Source organism: Protopterus annectens, chromosome 12.part0 (genome assembly GCF_019279795.1).
Source record: "Protopterus annectens isolate FY-2018-M chromosome 12.part0, PAN1.0, whole genome shotgun sequence".
Taxonomy (NCBI): Eukaryota; Metazoa; Chordata; order Ceratodontiformes; family Protopteridae; genus Protopterus; species Protopterus annectens.
This window is the reverse complement of record NC_056746.1, coordinates 894,844,155-894,862,632: the sequence shown is the minus strand read 5'-3', so window position 1 is coordinate 894,862,632 and position 18,478 is coordinate 894,844,155. Positions and strand designations below refer to the sequence as shown.

The 18,478-nt window shown below is 42.0% G+C and overlaps 1 protein-coding gene across 1 annotated transcript in view; it reads left to right on the top strand.

Moving 5' to 3' along the window:
* The window catches only part of PREX1 (phosphatidylinositol-3,4,5-trisphosphate dependent Rac exchange factor 1), a 2,105,011-nt gene that overhangs the window by 1,690,507 nt on the left and 396,026 nt on the right, over positions 1-18,478 (top strand). The gene's annotated exons all lie outside the window — the stretch shown is intronic.

Below are 18,478 nucleotides of genomic sequence, written 5' to 3'. Positions count from 1 at the left end.
TGTCATATGCTTTCATCAAGACTAGGAATGACCAGCTGAACTCTTTCCTCATCTCTAGCTTCTTCTCAACTACGTGTTTCACTGCAAACATTGGTCAGTTGTGCTGCATATTTGGTTTGAATCTGAACTGTTCATCACCTATCTTACTTTCTCCTGCTCTGCATATTTGTTTATCAATCACCCTCTCCAGAATTTTCATGCAGTGAGACAGGAGTTTGATACCTCTGTACTGCCCACAGTTGTGAATGTCCCGTTTGTTCTTGAACTCTGGCAGTAATATGCTTATCCCCTAGTCATCTGGGATACTCCATTCTGTCCAAACTCCTATGAGTACCCTCAGGAACCATTTCTCCCCTGTCTTACCCATCATCTTTATAATACCTCTGTGGCCTCATCTGAGCCTGCTGCGTTCCCTGATTTCATTGTCCTCAGTGCTTTTCTTACTTCTTCTCTGGTGGGACCTCCTCTTCTCTCATTCTGAAGCTGCTGGAAGTACTCCTTCCATCTGCCTTTGATGGGATGTGGACTGATGAGCAGGTTGTTGCTGGCATCTCTTTTGAAGAGTGTCTGACTATCTTCTTTATCTTTCTGTCTTTGCCTTGCAGTCTGATATATCATTTCTTTGTGCCACCTACTAACTTGCTTTCCAGAACATGGTAGAGTATGTCTGATGCCTTGTTCTAGGCTATAGCAGCTGCTATCTTAGCCTCTTTGTTAGCCAACCAGTATTCTTTCTTGGCCTGGTCAGTCTTTTCTGTCCCCCACATTTCCTGCTGTCCTTCTTTCTTTTGATGCTTCCTGGACGTTTGCATTCCACCACCAGCTTTCCTTGTATATCTGATTTCCATGTCTGCCTGGACTGCATATTTGTCCTGTAGTCCTCGCACATGCTGTTTTGAAGAGCTGCCATTCTTCTTCAGCTCCACCTATTTCCTCTTTTTCTTGAGGTGATAGAGCCCTCAGTATTTTCTTGAACTCTTATGCTTTCTCTTCAGTCAATTTCCAGGTCTTCAACCTGGCCTCTGTTGACCTTAGAGATTTCTCTGACCACTGCTTGCAGCTGATTGTGTCAACCAGTGGTTTATGCTGTGGGCCAACTGTTTCACTGGGAATGACTTTGCAATTGCTGATTCTACCCCAGTGCCCTTTCCTTACTTGAAGGAAGTCTACCTGAGTTGCATTTTGGTCACTCTTGTATGCGATTTTGTGACTGTCTGTCTTTCTGAACCATGTGTTAGCTACTATCAAGCCATTTGCCAGACAGAAGTCTAGAAAGGCCTTTATTTCTGTTGCCCCACCCATGTATACCCAGGCAGTCCTCATATCCTGTTCTGTCTGTCTCAATATGTGCATTCAGATCACCCATTATTAACACCAGTTCATGTTGTTTTGCTTTAGCAGGTTTTGCAACTGTTGTCTGAATGCGCTCTTTTCCTCAATACCGTAACCCTGCTGTGGGGCATAAGCTGATATTATGAAAACTGCCCTGTTATCAGGCTGCATTCTGATTTCCATGCATCTTTCACTAATTCTGAAGAACTCCCTCACTGTCTTCTGCAGCCTGTCCCTCACCACAATTTCAACACCCTTTCTAGCCTGTCCTCATGAGTAATGGACTCTGGATCCCAAGCTAAGTGGTTTTGCTGCATTGCTTTTCCATCTTGTCACCTGGATACATAGCATGTGTAGCCTCCTCCTTACCATCATGTCATCCACTTCCAAGATACATCCTGCAAGTGAACCTACCTTGAGTGTAGCAAACTAGCAGTCTTAGTTCATGTTTAGCAGGTTGACTGGTTTTATGTGGAATTTTCACTCAACAGAGCTATCCCGGGTAACCCAAACTGGTCAACTGGCCACTGGCCAGTCAGTAGCTTATTGACCCAGGGCTGGCCAATAGGGGCACATACATCCCTCACACTGTTAGCATGGGTCCCTGGCATAGTTCAGAGTAGGCCGAGTCCTCAACCCACTTATCACCGGCAAATACCCATGCCCATTTGGCGACATTAGTCAACATGACAGAATCACCTAGAGCCATATTTTTCACTGTTGAGTGGCTAGCCCTGCCGTGGCACCCAGTCTGTGATCCATGTTGTCCTATCATGAGGATACTGCTTACCACAGTAGATACCCAAAGTGGTTGGTTTATACAACTGTTAACCTTATAGGGCACCATGTATTGACTGTAGTGCTGCCCACAGCTCAATTATTTTTGACGATTTTGAGATGGAAACACTCGGCATGTTTTTGGAGCTGGGAGGAAGACCACAGAGACACAGGGAGAATGTGCAAACTCCAAACAGGCACTGGCTGGAGGTCAGAATCTAGCCTTTTACCTTGTGCGTAGGAAATGAAAACCTTAACCTTTATGCAAACCAGCCTGTCAAGTTGGGATCCGTACTGTGTTTCCACTTGGGTCACTGGTTGCATTGAATTTGCTACAGATCTGTAGTTAATCTGGTACAAGATGATGTCAGGACCTGCTTTCTACTATAATGGAAGCTAGATCAACTGCATTTTTGCAGGGGACTTCTTCTACTGTCATTTATGATGCAGTGACCATCATATATCCATATTTTTTATGTAGTACAACAAATTGGATAATATTTCTGAGGCCAGAGGTGGTTAGATATGGCTGTCCTTGGGTGATGCTAGCTGGTGCATCCTTCATTGGTTGAATACATAGCTTTTATGGCTCCTGTTGTGAGTAATGGAAGACAAAGACATAGACATGTAGTACAGTTGTTCTGTGATGCACTCACCTTAACTGTAGAGTCATGAGGTATCCATTTCTTCTTCTTTTAAACACCGCTATCTTTTGTTAAATTATGACTTTAGACATAGGCAAACATACATTAACAGAAAAGAAAACAAACCATATTAACATTTTTTTCCGTTTACATACATCACATATCTTTTTTTTTTCCTTGTAACTATCCCCAGTCCAACATTACATAAATCGCTCAGTTCCTGCCTTCCCATAAACCTCACTCCTCCTCCTCCTGAACATTATTCTGCATGTACCGTTCACACAATTTCCATGTACTTCTATGTAATCTGTTCCTTCCCTTCTCTAAAGATCCATCTTCCAGTTCTTTTATCTCTTTTGTATATTCAATACCTCAAATACAATCGGTGTAGACTTTGATCTCCATTTTCTAGTAATTGTTTTTTTTTGGCAGCCAACAGAATTAAATGTAAAAAGGAAGGCCTTACTATGTTTAGGCACTTCATATCATGTGTCCCAGCTCAAAGGAATCATTTCCTTAGTTACAGCCAATGTTTTTGACAAAGTATTCTGTAGGAAATTTTTAAAATCTGCCAGCTAATTACACTCCCAAAAAATATGTTCCCAGATCCCTCTTTCTTCCCCATCACACCTACAGCATTTGCTTTCTACCTGAGGAAACATTCTGTATACTTGGGAGTCATACGTATGTCCTCCCATTATTCTCTTGTAAATTGCTTTTCCAGCCTCTCTTCCCAATCTTTTCTAACCTCCTCTGATTGGTTCTTATAGTTATAATGCAATATTTTATATACCTTACTATCCCATTTTTAACAGCAGCTTCCATTCTAGATTCAACTAAAAACTCTACCAGAGCAGGTCTTTCACTTAAGATACAGCATCCCTTTCTTCTTGGGGGATTCCCTGTCTCCATATTTCATTGTACCCTTCTGTTTCCAGTTGTTCTTTATTTAGTTTTATTACTATGTTGGAAGGAAAATATATACTGTGGTGTTTGCTGTGTTCTGTTCATGGACTTTTGGCCAGCATAACAAATGGAACTTGTCATCATATACCATACTTTATATGATCTTTTCTGTCAAGGAAAAGGCAACTTCTCTGCAGCAGTGGAATAGATTGTATTATAATTATAACTTTTGATATTTAGACTAATTTCCTTGGGTCCTTGTGCACTTCCTGTGTTTCCCTAGAAATGCACAGAAATAGCACTTAATGTATAACATTCCAAATTTTGCACTATGGGGTTGTTATTTCAGTGTACAATATGTGGCAGCGATTTACAACCCCTGGTACTGCATTTAATTTCTGCTCAAAAAAGCTGTGAGTCATGGAATCCACAGAGTGAGCTGTATAACCCAGCCAGAGTCCTTTGGATGCAGGGACACGTCATCCATATGCTGTTATGGTGAGAACCTAGACTTTTTTTCTGTAAAATGGTCTTTATAAATGTGTGTGTGTGAGTGTGTGTGTGTGTGTGTGTGTGTGTGTGTGTGTGTGTGTGTGTGTGTGTGTGTGTGTGTGTGTGTGTGTGTGCATCTGTGTGTGTTTGTGCTGAGATCAACCACATAACTGGTCCTTTTATTTTTTTATGCTTAATTAAAGTCACCAAAATTCTATGTGCAGACTGTCAGTGCTATTTTTTTTCGTTGTAGTGATGCTGTTTGTCAGATATTACTCGGTGCTGAGATATTTATGAACGTATGAAAACAGTACATATTTCTATAAATAACCTTGTAAACAACACTATTTATATCACTATATGATAAACAAAGTGTCAGAAGTATGACCATTACAATGTCAAATCTTGTTGTGCATTTTTCTAAGTTGAGATTTGTTTGTGAAGTATTGGCATGCTGAAATTCATTATTTGTGAGTCCATACCTACTGTGCTGTCCTTCCATCATTTCTCTCCAAACAACCTTCAAAGGTGAGAAATGGGGAGATGGTATATAGTGTCTGGAAAAGTTTGTTTTTTTTTTTTTTTTTTAGCAAACGAACATAAACTTGGATGAATAGAACATCCCTAAAACCAGGAGGGTGAGCAAGTAGGAACTTTGAGAGTATCCCTCCTGAGCAAGTAGGAACTCTTTGAGAGTATCCCTCCATGTCCCATTGCACAAAACCACTGTGTGTCTCCATTCTCTTCCTTATATATTGTACTTTGTATATCTGTAAAACCTCACTCTTTCTCCACCCTGTACTAGATATCAAAACGTACATCCTCCTTCCAATTAAGAAGTGCTAGCATTAGCCACTTGGTGTATTAGCCATCACTCCCCACCACAGGCAGGGTCCTGTAGTGACTGGGCTCTTGTATATCAGTCAGGGAATATGCTCCATACCCTCTGTCCATAAATATTTTTATTTTTTCATACATGACATCTAAGTACTGAATATTCCCATAGTTTATTATATCTATGTGCCATCAATTTATCCAAAGTGCTGTGATTTTTTTTATATGATCCCAAACAGATACCCTTTGGACTATCAAGATAGTCTTCTAATAGAACTACCTTCAGGCCTGTAAGTGATGTGAGATTTTTGCGTATTTTTCATAACAGTATGTTTAGTTCCAACTTTTTCTTCATTGGGCATCAGTCTTCATCTGTCAAGTCAGAGGACTGCCTATGAGAAGGGAGAGTGGACCATCCCTATGTCAGTTCTTTACCAATATTAGTCCAAATAAAATCACTTTAGCTACCAGATATGGGAGACTCTCTCTCTCTCTCTCTCTCTCTCGCTCTTAACAAGAAAACTCGTCCATCTACCTACTCAACTGAATAAACTATTGGAAACTTCAACAAAATGCCTTTATTCCTCCGACAGGGAGTGTATCAGAAAGAAAGTCTCCTAGCTCTGTTAGCTAATGTGATTTTATGTGGACTAATCCTTTATACTCTTGTTTCTTGTTAGCCCTGTCACCCTCTGGGTCATGGGTGGGATACCAGACTTCACTCGAGCCATCTGGATTACCTCTGTTTTCTTTTCCACTATTAGTACAGAATACAGTTCAGCTTCAAGATCTTTTGAAGTGATGATATTGCCTGTATATTTATATTGTGAAAAGCTTGAGTTTTTCTAAGTTTCTTTGCATACTCTGGATGACTATCTCAGCACTTTTTATGAGTAATTGTGATATGCAGGCTGTTTTTGTATACAGTTGTTGAGTTCAGTTTTATAGTTTCTTTTCTGTAGCCTTTAGAAGCGTGAGTGCTGTCCTCACCTTCAGCTAGTTCATGTGGGGCCCCCTAATGCTGTCCTCACCTTCAGCTGGTTCATGTGGGGCCCCCTAATGCTGTCCTCACCTTCAGCTGGTTCATGTGGGGCCCCCTAATGCTGTCCTCACATTCAGCTGGTTCATGTGGGGCCCCCTAATGCTGTCCTCACCTTCAGCTGGTTCATGTGGGGCCCCCTAATGCTGTCCTCACCTTCAGCTGGTTCATGTGGGGCCCCCTGATGCTGTCCTTACCTTCAGCTGGTTCATGTGGGCCCCCCTAATGCTGTCCTCACCTTTAGCTGGTTCATGTGGAGCCCCCTAATGCTGTCCTCACCTTCAGCTGGTTCATGTGGAGCCCCCTAATGCTGTCATCACCTTCAGCTGGTTTCATGTGGAGCCCCCCAATGAGCAGAGTACTTGATGCTTACATCATGGGAGAGCCTGGGTGAGCTGCCCAGTTTACAAGTGAAGCGTTCACTATCAAAATCTGTGCTGGGCTTTCCTGCAGAAAGGGAAGACCAAAAGATGGATTGGAACTGTGCAGCACTCTACAGCCCAGCAGCAAAGGTCTGACACCAGAAACAAGTCCATGAGTGTACTGTGAGTCTAAAACCACTGGCCTCATAGTCCAGTGTAACACCTACATGTTCAGATGTAGAAATGGGAATGTGAAGATGATTTCAGCTATAAATGCAAAAAGGTACAGAAGGCTCTTAATGTGGACAGCTTACTGTAGCCTCAGTCACCTGACTAAAGCTGTGACTTCCTGCACCCTCTCCAGGAGAAGGAATGACTGATGCTGGAGAGTACACGACTCTTCCTTGATAAAAGCTATCCTCTGAGGAGCAGTAAAAGAAGGCGTCCTCAAATTTGTAGTCACCTGTAGGAACTGCAGCACTGGGTATGCCCATGATAGGGAAATATGCGGATGTTTCTCTTGTGGATTTGGCTGTCATGGCAAAACACTGGTGAAAGCTGTGGGCACTAAGGATAGTGAAAAAAAGGCACATTGTACTAGTGGCGATGCCCGTGCATCCATGCATAGTAAACTCTAATAGTTTCCTGTGTGGGACCCAGATGCTGATACCACAGACGACACCTGGTATGTACTAAGAAACCATCCTAGTGCCCCACAGAGCAAAGGCTTGATCCTTCTAAAGCATGACCATCAAAAATAAAACATATTGGAAGTGCTGGCTGAAGTCATTGACTTTCAGAATGTTGCAGAAATCAACCATCTCCTCTGGCCCATGAAAGGGACAAGAGTAAAAACCTAGAATATCCTCAAAAGGGAGACAGCCTGTATGACCTTTTTAACAGCAGAGTGTGGGCTTTTATAAAGAACTGTGCTATAATGGGATGACATGCCATGGGGGAAATTTATTTATTATTTTTTTATTTTACATTTGTTGACCGGGCTTTCTGATGAAAGATCAGTGAATCTGGGAATATAGCCTTAAATAACCACATCTGCATCCCTTTGATGCATCATTATGGTTTACTGACCTAGGGCATACTTACAGAAGCACTTTGAGGACAGTACCAGCAAAACAGTTGGTGAGATCTTTTTCTTAAGTGACCTTAGTGGCATAGGAGTGAGCAGAGAGAGCTTGTAGTGCTTTTCAGACATTAATGAGGCCTTTTCCTTTATTGGAATTGCCCAGACCTAGAAAAAGCAAGGAATGAAAGTAGAAGGTGGACTGTTTGAAAAACACGTCCCCCAAGCAATGTTCCTGAATTGCTCCTTCAGGAAGGACAACCACAACCACTCCAATACACAACTGAGTCTACAGCCTTAATAAAAGTGTACATAAGCTTGAGAAGCTGTCCGCGTCTGAAATCAAATGAGGATGTTCATGAGCTACAGCTTAGATAGACGCTATGACGATCCTCCTGGAGCCCAGACTTGGAGAATTCCTCAAACTTATCCAGAGCCCTCTTAACAAGGTGGGCAGATTTAGGACAGGTGAGACATATAGTTGAGGGACCTGGGTCCCAGACTAGTAGAGGAGTACAATCTTCTGGCACAGCTATTCAAAGCTGTGGACCCCTTCTTGGGTGATTGGATGGCAAAATGCTGTGGCATATGGGCCCTGTGCCGGACCAAAGAGATCACGTGGGAATGAGCTCTGGGATCCTTTGTAAATTGTTTTGATCACTTACTTGGCAGTTTACCTAGGCTAGCAGAATGCACGGAGTCAAGGTGGCCTCAGGCTGCCCTGAACCATGATTGGCTCCTGTAGAAAGCTAATTCAGAGCAGCTCATGCTTGTACCCCTAAAAGTCAGAATGACATTTCTGAGTGTCAAAGGACTGGTGCTTTGAGGCCAGTCCAAACACAGAGACCATCTTCAGTGGAGTTGTCATCCTATGGAAATCTTGTCCATTTCAGAGACGGTGCATACAGGATCTTGTGATTTGTATTGGCTATAGATTGTAATAAAGTAGCATGCCTTGTACTGTCCCTGGGAGTGAGCTCATATGTGAATGAGTGTGTTACAGAGTGACACATTATGCTAGGAGACAGTAAACTGGCAGTCAGTAGGATACTACCCAGAGGTACAGTGCACTGGAGAGAGAAATGTGCAGGCGTGGCTTGAGATTGAGACCAAACCTTTAAATAGTGTGTGGCTGCATTCATGGATTAACCTGCTTCCAGACATGAGTCACATCTTTGATACCCAGGGTTTGATGTATGAACCCTAGCACAGAATCGCCTTCTCCGTCTTCAGTGATGGGAACTTCCAGGCCCTTGTAGGCATGGAAAGGCTGTCCCAAAAGGAGAGTACTGACTCCCAAGTTCCACCAGTCTGTGACAGTATGACTCCAGAAGACACTGCTCAGGATCTGTTTGGTCATCCACAGGCTGCAAAAGATCATCTGAGGCAGGTTGCATGAGAACATCAAGGTACTCCTTCCAGAGTGGGAGCTGAGGTACTGTTATTTAGCTGAATCCCCATCTGTACATTCAAGTTTGAGCAAAGTTGTATAAACATTCCTGTTTCTGTGTTCTCCAGTTTGGAATGAACTCATTATTAACACAGTCAAAAAGTGGGGGTATATGAGCAGAACCCCCATTTGTGGGTGGGGAGGTTGAGGCTTCCCCCAATTTCAGACTTTTTCTGAAAGCTAGCACAAACATTTGCAGGCAGTAGGAGCGAGTTACTGGGACTCAAGCCCTGGGTGCTTGAGCTGTTGTTGTAGTTCTGTGCTGATGGTATGATGCTTCCCCATCCCTCAGCCTTAAAAACTAAGGTTAATATTCAGATTCAAGCCCTTACCAGCTGTGGATAAGCTCACTACTTGCAGGATTTGGGAACCAACTGAATACTGTTTAACATATTTATTTATTTATTTAACATTTGTTTAGTGGGGAAGTCCGACTGGGCTTGTTGCCTATTTGCAGCGGAGGCCTGAGTAGAAAAGCTCCACATAAAAGTATACAGTATAACAGCACAAAATTATAAAACCACTTCTTCTGGTGCCTGTTTTGGTTTTGAAATTGTTTTCCTGGTTTTATTCAGGCACCTTTCCTCGGTTTGGTTGTTTGAGCACAAAATTATACAGATCAGAAGAACTATATAGATGATAAAGAAAGCATAGTATACAATGGAATAATATTCCATGTTTATCCAACAACATACAATAAAATACAGTAATTTTTGTCAAAAGTTATATATACATCAGAGATGTAAGTGGGAAAAGAGTTTCAGAGTAGGCTGAGATGGGAAAGTGTCAAGTAAGTTCAGCATGGTGAGGAGCAAGAGCATAGCCAGTTGTCATTTAGATGGATCTTTAGCAGGTGTTTGAATTGTGCTGCGTTGGTTTTGTTTAGTATATTTTGAGGGATAGAGTTCCATGCTTTAGAGATGTGATTAGAGTATAGAGAGTCTCCGAAGCTGTTGTTAGTTTTTGTCATTTTTACTAGTAGTTTGTTGGAGGATCACAGGGTCCTGTTGTTGAAGTGGATTTGTACTAGGTTGTGTAAGGCTGGGCATTTCTCAGGTAGGTGTACTATAGAGTGGAATAGGGCAATAGATGGCACAGTGGTGCAGTGGTTGCATTGTCACCTCACAGCAAGAAGTTCTCCGGTTCTGTTCTCAGCTGGGGTGCCTTCTGTGCGGAGTCTGCATGTCCTCCCTGCATTCGTGTCGGTTTCCTTCAGGTGCTCCAGTTTCCTCCCATGTTATGAAGACATACATCTGGAGTGTTTCTCCCCAGGCCTCCACTGAAAATTGGCTGCGTGCCAAGTCGGAATTTTCTGGTAAATGTTAAATAAATAAAATAAAAATATGAGGTTAGGTAATTCTAGCCATTTGAGTTGTTTTAGAACAAGGCAGTGATGGGTTCTATGGGGTAGGTTGGCAAGAAATCTGGCTGTCTTCTGGTAGCATGTTTCAAGTTTGCTTAAGTCAGTTTTCCTGAGGTTTGTGATTATAGGGGAGGCATAAAATAGGGCGGATAGTAGGTGGGCCCTGGTGATTGCTTGTCTGGAAGAACTGGTTAGGGAAGTCTTAAATCGTTTAAAGAGAACCTAATTTCATGTGGGCCTTTTTAATTACAAGTGATATATGCTTGTCAAATTTTAAATTATTATCAGTAGTGACATCTAGTAGCTTAGTTTCCAAGATTGGTTCAATTAGTGTGTGATTGGATGAGGTGATTTTAAAGTCCTGGTTAAGGTCGTTTGTTTTGTGATTGTTGTTGGGGAAATATCATTATTTTTGTTTTGTTGGGGTTTAATATGAGCTGATATTTATTTAGGAAAGATTTGATTGCTATGAAGGATTTTTGGGTAACTTCTTGTAGTTGTGGCAGGAAGGGTGCGACACTGATGACAGTGGAATCATCTGCATATTGTTCGATGGTAGCAAGTTTAGTTGCAGTGTGGAGATTATTGGTGAGTACTATATATATTGAGGAAGGTCAGGCCTTGATAGTCCCGCTCGGTGTTCATCCTTGTGGAGATGCTGATTTATTCCTGGCACTGCAAGGAGAACTACACCGCTCTCCATATGAAAAGCTGTTCACTGCTGCTATTTAGTTTGTTGCAAAGTAGTCTGGTAATGTATTCTTCCTCTGCCTTTGAGTAGCTAGGTTGACCCTCAGGCACTTATAATAATTTTTAGTGCTAATGTCTTCCTTGAGACAGTGCAGCCAATTTCAGTGCAGGTCTTGACCAGTAATCTGATGGGCACACAGGCACTTGGTGTGCTCGTGCATAAGGATTATGAATGTAGGCCTTTTTTGATAATAGCAGGTATCAAGATATGAACTATGTCAGCAGTCAAACAGAATTCTAGGCTTCTGGGAATGTGAGTGCTTATGTGGCTAACATGTAACTCATAGTATACAACAGTATAGACATGACTGAGTATGGGATTTTAAAGAGAAATGCTACGAAGATATGCTCAACCAAGAACCCATCAATGAGGGTCTTTAATGTTAGGTCCGATAGATCTGTAAGCTTTTCCAGCACGTGATTTATTAAGAAAGGATTGGAACTGGGAGATAGAGAAAGAGTTGATGCCGTGAATATTCGAAGTCTCACAGGGGAAAGATTCTTACTGTCCCTGTTTAAAACTGTATGGTCCAAGCCCAGCTGTGGGAAGTGGAGGGATAAAGACATGATTGTGAGTAAGATGCTTTGAGTTTGAAAAGCTGCTTGGGTGCTGGAAGAGCCAAGTGAGGAGTACGGAAGTGGGAGTGAGGGCTTATGATGGTTTGTTCATCTTGTGGAGGGGGGGGGGAGTGGAGCGGGTGCTATTGCTACCATTCAAACAGAAGCTTGCATATCAGCAGTGGTCTTGATTGTGAGGATGTGAGCTTGATAATTCCAAACCACTGGGAGTAGCCCTTATAGGTGTTTTTGTGGGTCCACACACACACACACACACACACACACACACACACACACACACACACACGTAGGGGAATACCCCTTTGTAGTGCATTGCTCATGGCAGTAAACAAAGGGTATGGTTAAGGATACGTTGAAACACTTTCACTAGCAAGAACACAAAATTCCTTTGTGTTTGCCTAAATTATGCCCACCCCCAGTCAGTTTGGAGCTCTGCCCTCATTGGAGCCACAACAGGGTACAAATTGTTGAGGCGATTGGGGCCATATCTGTCTTGCACCCCATTTGTGAGCTTGTGGGGTGTGATGTATAGAGGAGGATTGGGTATGACTGGTTCATGGGTGGGGCTGCTAAACTGTAGAAATGAACAGAGAAAAAAGCATGCGGGAAAAAAACTGTGGAATGTGTGACAGTTGTCTGGTTAGAGAAGTGCTTTGCTTTCTGCAGCTTATGATGCACTTCAGAAATGACATGTGGATCAACGTTATGGTGCTTAATTAAACTGTTGCTTCACTCTACTGTGACTTGTAGAGGACATCTGCCATCTAGAATGTAAGACATGAATGTTGGCCCTGCAAAGCATTATAATGCCATTCTCAAGGATAGCTTGAGGTGAGGGCTAGATCTAAGGCTTCTGCTCTTCTTTGCCAGGTACAGGTCAAGCTTTTTCTGATTTGAAGATACAAGAGCAGAAGGAGGATTTCATGAACCTCAAAATCTTCCCAGAGGAGAAGTCACAGTGGATGGCTTTGGGGGGAGGAGGTCATATCGTCCCTGTCCGTCACAGAGACAGGAACCTCAGTGTTCTCAGAGTCACCCCACTAGACTGATTTTGGTTGGGGGGAATACAGGCAGACACTGCCACAGTTCTACCTCTGAGAGTGACTGTTTGCAGTCATCTGATGTGGGGTACGACATGGGAGTATCAGGCAGATGCTGGATGTCAGGTGTTTGGTAAGGTGCACACAGGACCTTTCATCAGCGTCACCAAATATTCGCTAAAATACAGTACCTCACACATTAGGTCAAGTCCTAATAGGTATTGAAGAGGCATGGACTTCCAGGTGGATGTGAGAATTATGGGCATCTCCTCAGCCCTAACGAGTAAGTCTGACTCAGCTAACAGGAGAGGAGACAAGGGGAATAGACTTCATGGTCCAGCATCTGCGAGGCATTACTGATTGTGAGACTTTGGGGCCCACTCTATGACAGTTCTGTACACGTCAGTCTAATGCCAGACATATTAGCATAAGGGGTTGATGTTAATGTCGCTAGACTCAGCCCAGAGGTAGAAGTCAGGAAGGCATTTGTTTAGCTGCCTTGGTGTCACTAATGAAAAATACAAGCATATACATTTTTTCCTGTAGGCTCACCAGGTGGAGACCCTAGATGATATGCTGCCTTGTCTCTCCCTTCATCATTTCATGCCAGAAACTTCTTGCCAGCCCCCATTATAGTCACTCTCCATGTCACCATCTTCTCTGTCATCATCTTGTCCCAAAGTCAACTGCAAGTGGCTGGGTTGAAACTCTGGGACTTCTTGGAGCACACAACATTGTGAAACAGTCCCACATAGTACATCCAATGCTGTTGCAGGTACTTACTAGTGTTGTCTCGCCTACCTAGAATATTTCATCATTTAGTTCCAAAACAAGGGAATTTTTTTTTGAAAACGTTTAGGTCTTGATCTTGACTTTGCAAATAAAATAAAAAGGGGGGGGGGGCTGTACTCTTCTAAATGGTTTTAACACAATGGCATATGCCAGAGGGAAGCACACCTGCTTCAATAACAAAATTATAAGACTTCTGCCAAGATGGATGTCTGAGAAGAAGACATCTAAGCTTTGATAATTTTTTAAACAAGAAACATCTGTATTAAATCATCACTTATGACATAGGCAATCATACATATGATTTATATAAATGAAAACAAACCATATTGGCATATTTTTAGTTGCAAACATTATACTTCAGTAATAATCTATCCAGGTCAAATATTACACAGCCCATTCAAATACTGCTTTCTTTTAAATGTCATTCCACCTCCAAACCAATATTCTGCATGTGTTGTTCCCACAATTCCCATTTTTTTCTATATAATTTGCTCCTACCCTTTTTTGAAGATCCTTTTACCAGTTGTCCTATTTCTGTTACTATTTTCACTACTTGTAGTACATTTGGTTTAGACCTTAATTTCCATTTTGTAGTCATTGCTTTTTTGGTAGCCACCATAATTAGACTCAGCAAGACCTTACTATGTATAGGCAGTTCTGCTTCTGTATCATAGCTCAAAAAAAAACATTTCCTTAGTTATACCAATTTGCTCAGCCAGTATTTCCGATAGAGTAGTCTGCAGGGAATTTTTAAAGTCTGCCTACTAATTACATTCCCAGAAAATACATTCCCAATTACCTCTTTCTTCCCCATTGTGGTATACAAAAATACCCATGTAAGCACTTCCAAGTAAAGGTATTAAATCTTCTAGACTTTGTAGCATATCTGGGAGTCGTACATATAGCCCCCCATTGTTTCCTTGTGAAATGCTTATCCAGTCTGTGTTCCTAATCCTTCCTAACCACTGACTGATTCTTATAGTTATGCAATATTTTATATGTTCTACTAATTATCCCTTTTTAACAGCAGCTTCTGCTCTAGATTCTACTAAAAACTGTACCAGCGCTGGTCTTTCACTTAGGATCCCTCTATTTCTTTCTCTTTGCCTATACTCTGATATCAATCCTTGATAGAGAATGCAATCTCTAGCCTGTAGTCCAAATAAATTCTTGGCCTCTTCTCATTCTGTTACATTTCCCTCTCTAATTATTTTCTCCCAATACCTTGGTTCATTTGCCAGTTTTCTCAAGTAAATTCCAGCCCCCTCTTGCCTATTGTCTGTACCCTAATTGCAGTCATCCGTATCGGCAAAATCTCCTTTTTTCATTCCTGTGTTGGCTTACTTCTTAGAATGCTTTCTACTACTTTATGAATATGATATTCAGTATGATTATTGTTATTCTCCTGAATGATCTGCATCCAAAATCCCAGCCTCTCTGTTTCTTGCACTTCCCCGTGTTTCGTCATCATCCCTTTCCACTTTGAATTATAGCTTTCTGCTTGTGCTATATACAGAAGCCTTAACTGTGTAGTTCTTCAAATTAGGTAATTCCAAACCACCTTGTTCTATTGGAAATATCAGCTTATCCCACTTGAGTCTTGCATCTTCCCTTCCCATACAAAATCCTTCAACTCTTTATTAATTGCTATCCACAACTTCTCTGGTTGATAAAAATATTCCTGACCTGTGTATAAAATTAAAGGGACTAAGACATTTTGACTGCTTGCATCTTACTATCCATATTCATAAAAACAAAGCTTCCAATTTCTCAGTTTTTGTATTAACTTTTGCTTAGTCTCTTCCCACATTTCCTTAGCTGCCGTAACAGAATCCTTTTTAATCCATACTCCAAAGTACTTTATTTTATCATGTTCCCATAAATATGGGTATTACTGAACCAGTTTGTGTGTGGGTACATAATTTACAGCTGTTGCCTTTGTTTTATCTTCATTAATTTTGTATCCACAACACTGAAATATCCTTTTCTGTTTTTATTAGGTATAAAATAACGTTATCTGCAAATAAAGGCATCTTTTCTTGACTACCATACCAATAGTATCCTTGAATTTCTGAGTGTCTAAGCATTGATCATTGAGAGGACCTTTGCTACCAGACTTATAGATACTGTGCAAAACATACTGCTAGTGAGAATGTCCTGTGATGTTATCTATTGACCACAGGGACACTGATTTGAGTTGGGATCCGAAACATGATGCAGAAGACACTGCACATTGAAATGTTATATTTTAGGGAAGATGACAGAAACTACAGAACAGTACTTGGCCACTACTGACATTATGCCATGCTCTACTGATGCCAAATATGGAAACTGAGGCATGTGGCAATAACCTCTATTGTGCAGACTAATATTAGACATGTAACAATGGTGTAAAGAGGATGTTTGGGACTGGTGAGAATGTAACTTTTGGTACTGACTTCTGCGGTGATAGTGAGTTCCAGTGGAAGAGTAAACACTAGTGTGACATGCTTTCTGTCATTATACCAGCTTTTGTTTTATTATAAGCCTGAATGTATAGGGTAGTGTGAGTGTACCCATTTAAATGTTTTTTTACCTTGTTGTGATCTGTTTTTAATAGAAAACAAAGAGTACAGATGGATTTTGACAGAAGAGTGAACAAAGTGATCGGAATGCATTTATGCAGTGTGTTGTCAAGACATTTAGCATTCAGTATTCATGTGAATGTCTGGTATCCATTACCAGATATTTGTTCATAAACCTGACAAAAGATGAGTTAGTGTCATGACAGAGCCAAACATCAGGCTCACAAATGAAAAGTATTATCTGTACAACTGACTGCCTTTCATTTGTTAGTCAGCTGGTTGCCAGAAAGGTAAAAATTTATGTCACAGAGTAGTTCTGTAAAGCCTGGAGCAGACTTTTCTGACCATAGGAATAACATAAGCACCATGCTTTTCAGGGCTACTGTAAAAGAATGTCTTAACGTAAGCTGATCATGAAATTATACAGAGCAACAGAAGCACTTCAGCCTGAATTGCTTTAACTGTCCTCCCTTATGAATACTATCTTTTAGTGCTAAATCTCGTCACACACTTTCTTCCAGTGCAACCATACACTGCACTTATACAAATATATTTTTGTAATTGACATAGATAATGTAATCACCTACCTTAGGTAATGTCTGTGGAGATGTTCTTCATCTCACATTGCTGCAGTCATAACCTGTGGGTAGTCCGCTGTCCTCGGTCGGCCCGAATACCAAAGTTTTAGGCTGGCGTCGGTCATGGTCGCTCGGATCTGACGTCAGTACGCCGTGGTACTAAAGCGCATGACCGACGTCATATCCTCAGTCTTTCTTGCCGCATGGTCCGAAGCAGAAGCAGCGTTTGCAAGTGCCATTCGGCGTCCTGAAATTTTCGTATTCTGAGTTTCAGACCGAAAACCAAGTTGGGCTAAGTACCCCGTTGGGGAATATTTTTGTCTTTTTTTGCCTCAGTTAAATCCGGATGTCAGAAAAAGTGAATAATTGTATTTCTTGTGGGAAACAGATACCTCATAGGGATTACCACTCTCTCTGTATTCCTTGCTTGGGGCCTGAGCACGACGTAGTCGGGTGTCGGTTTTGTGCTAGATTTAATAAGCGCACCATTAAACGTAGGTTAGATTGTGCTAGGCTTGTCTTCGGTAAGCGGTGTAATTACAATATGCCGTTAGATCCTCCGACGCCCGCTACCGCTAAGAAGCGTAAGGAAAAATTGTTAAAGTCCAAGCAGGATGAGTCGTCCGTTCCGGACGCCGGTTCTTTAGAAACTACGGTGGAATCTGTGGATCCAGCCGAGGTTTCAGCTGAGTCTCAGGGGGAGCCTTTAATTTTGCAAGATGTGGCCTCTCAGGAGTCGGGTCAGGCTGAGGGGGCCTCTCAGGTTGCTGTACTCCCTTCTTTACATAAGGTGGTTAGGCCTTCTCCCTCTGTCTCTAAGGTACCTTCCAAGGTCAGGCCTGGTTTGTCTTCCTCTGGCGTCAGTCCTAGTTCTGCAGGTTCTGTACCTAAAAAACACATGCTTAAAATGGCAGAAGATTTGATTACCTTGATCAGAGGTTCTATGCCCCCTCCAGATAAGAGGCCTAGGGTGGAGCCAGAGGTGGAAGGATTGGAACATTCTTCAGATTACTCAGAGTCTTCGGCTGAAGACATTCAGGATTTTCCCCCTTATTCTGATTCAGACGCAGAGGATTCTAGTCCTTCTGCTTCCCCTCCAGAGGATTTTTCTTTTTCAGAAACCCTGCATTCTATGAGGGAGCATTTTAAATGGGAAGGTCAGGATTTCTCAGATTCCCGAAAGAGGCTTAGGGAATTCTTGTTTTTACCACAACATAGGCCCTTGGCTATACCTCCTGTTTTGGATGTTGTTCAGGATGTTTTCTCTGAGGCTTCCCTTAATCCAGACTCTTTGCCTCCTGCCCCGGTTAAGCCAGACAGGTATTACAGAGTGCCAGAGGCTCATAAATATTTGTATAAGAGCCCAAGGGCTGACCCAGAAACTATTAGCCAGGGACCTAAGGGTGTCAGGGCTTCTGTTGTAAAGAATCCAGTTCCTATGGATAAAGATTCCAGAGCTTTGGATAGGTGGGGTAAAAAAGTGTATACCTCTTCCACTCTTGCAATGAGGGCTTTGAATTGCCAGTTTCATATGCTGAAGTACCAGAATTTTCTCCTTAGTCAGTTAAAATCTAAGGTAGATGCTTTAGCAGAGGGCATAGAGTGTAAGGAATTACAGGATTTGGTTCATGCCTCTGATCAGGTGGGTAAGCATTCTTTGCAGTGTGGTTTTGATGCTTTACAGGCTTCTTCCAGGGTGGCTGCCACCGGATCAGTTATTCGTAGGCACGCCTGGCTTAAGGATCAGAACTTGTCAGAGCATGTTAAAGCTCGAATTTTGGATGCTCCCCTTCAGTCTGAAGTTTTGTTTGGTTCTCCTGTGGAGTCAGTCTTGAAGAAAATGGAAGACAAAGCTAAGTCTATGCAGACTGTTAAGGATTTTTTACAGGTGCAGC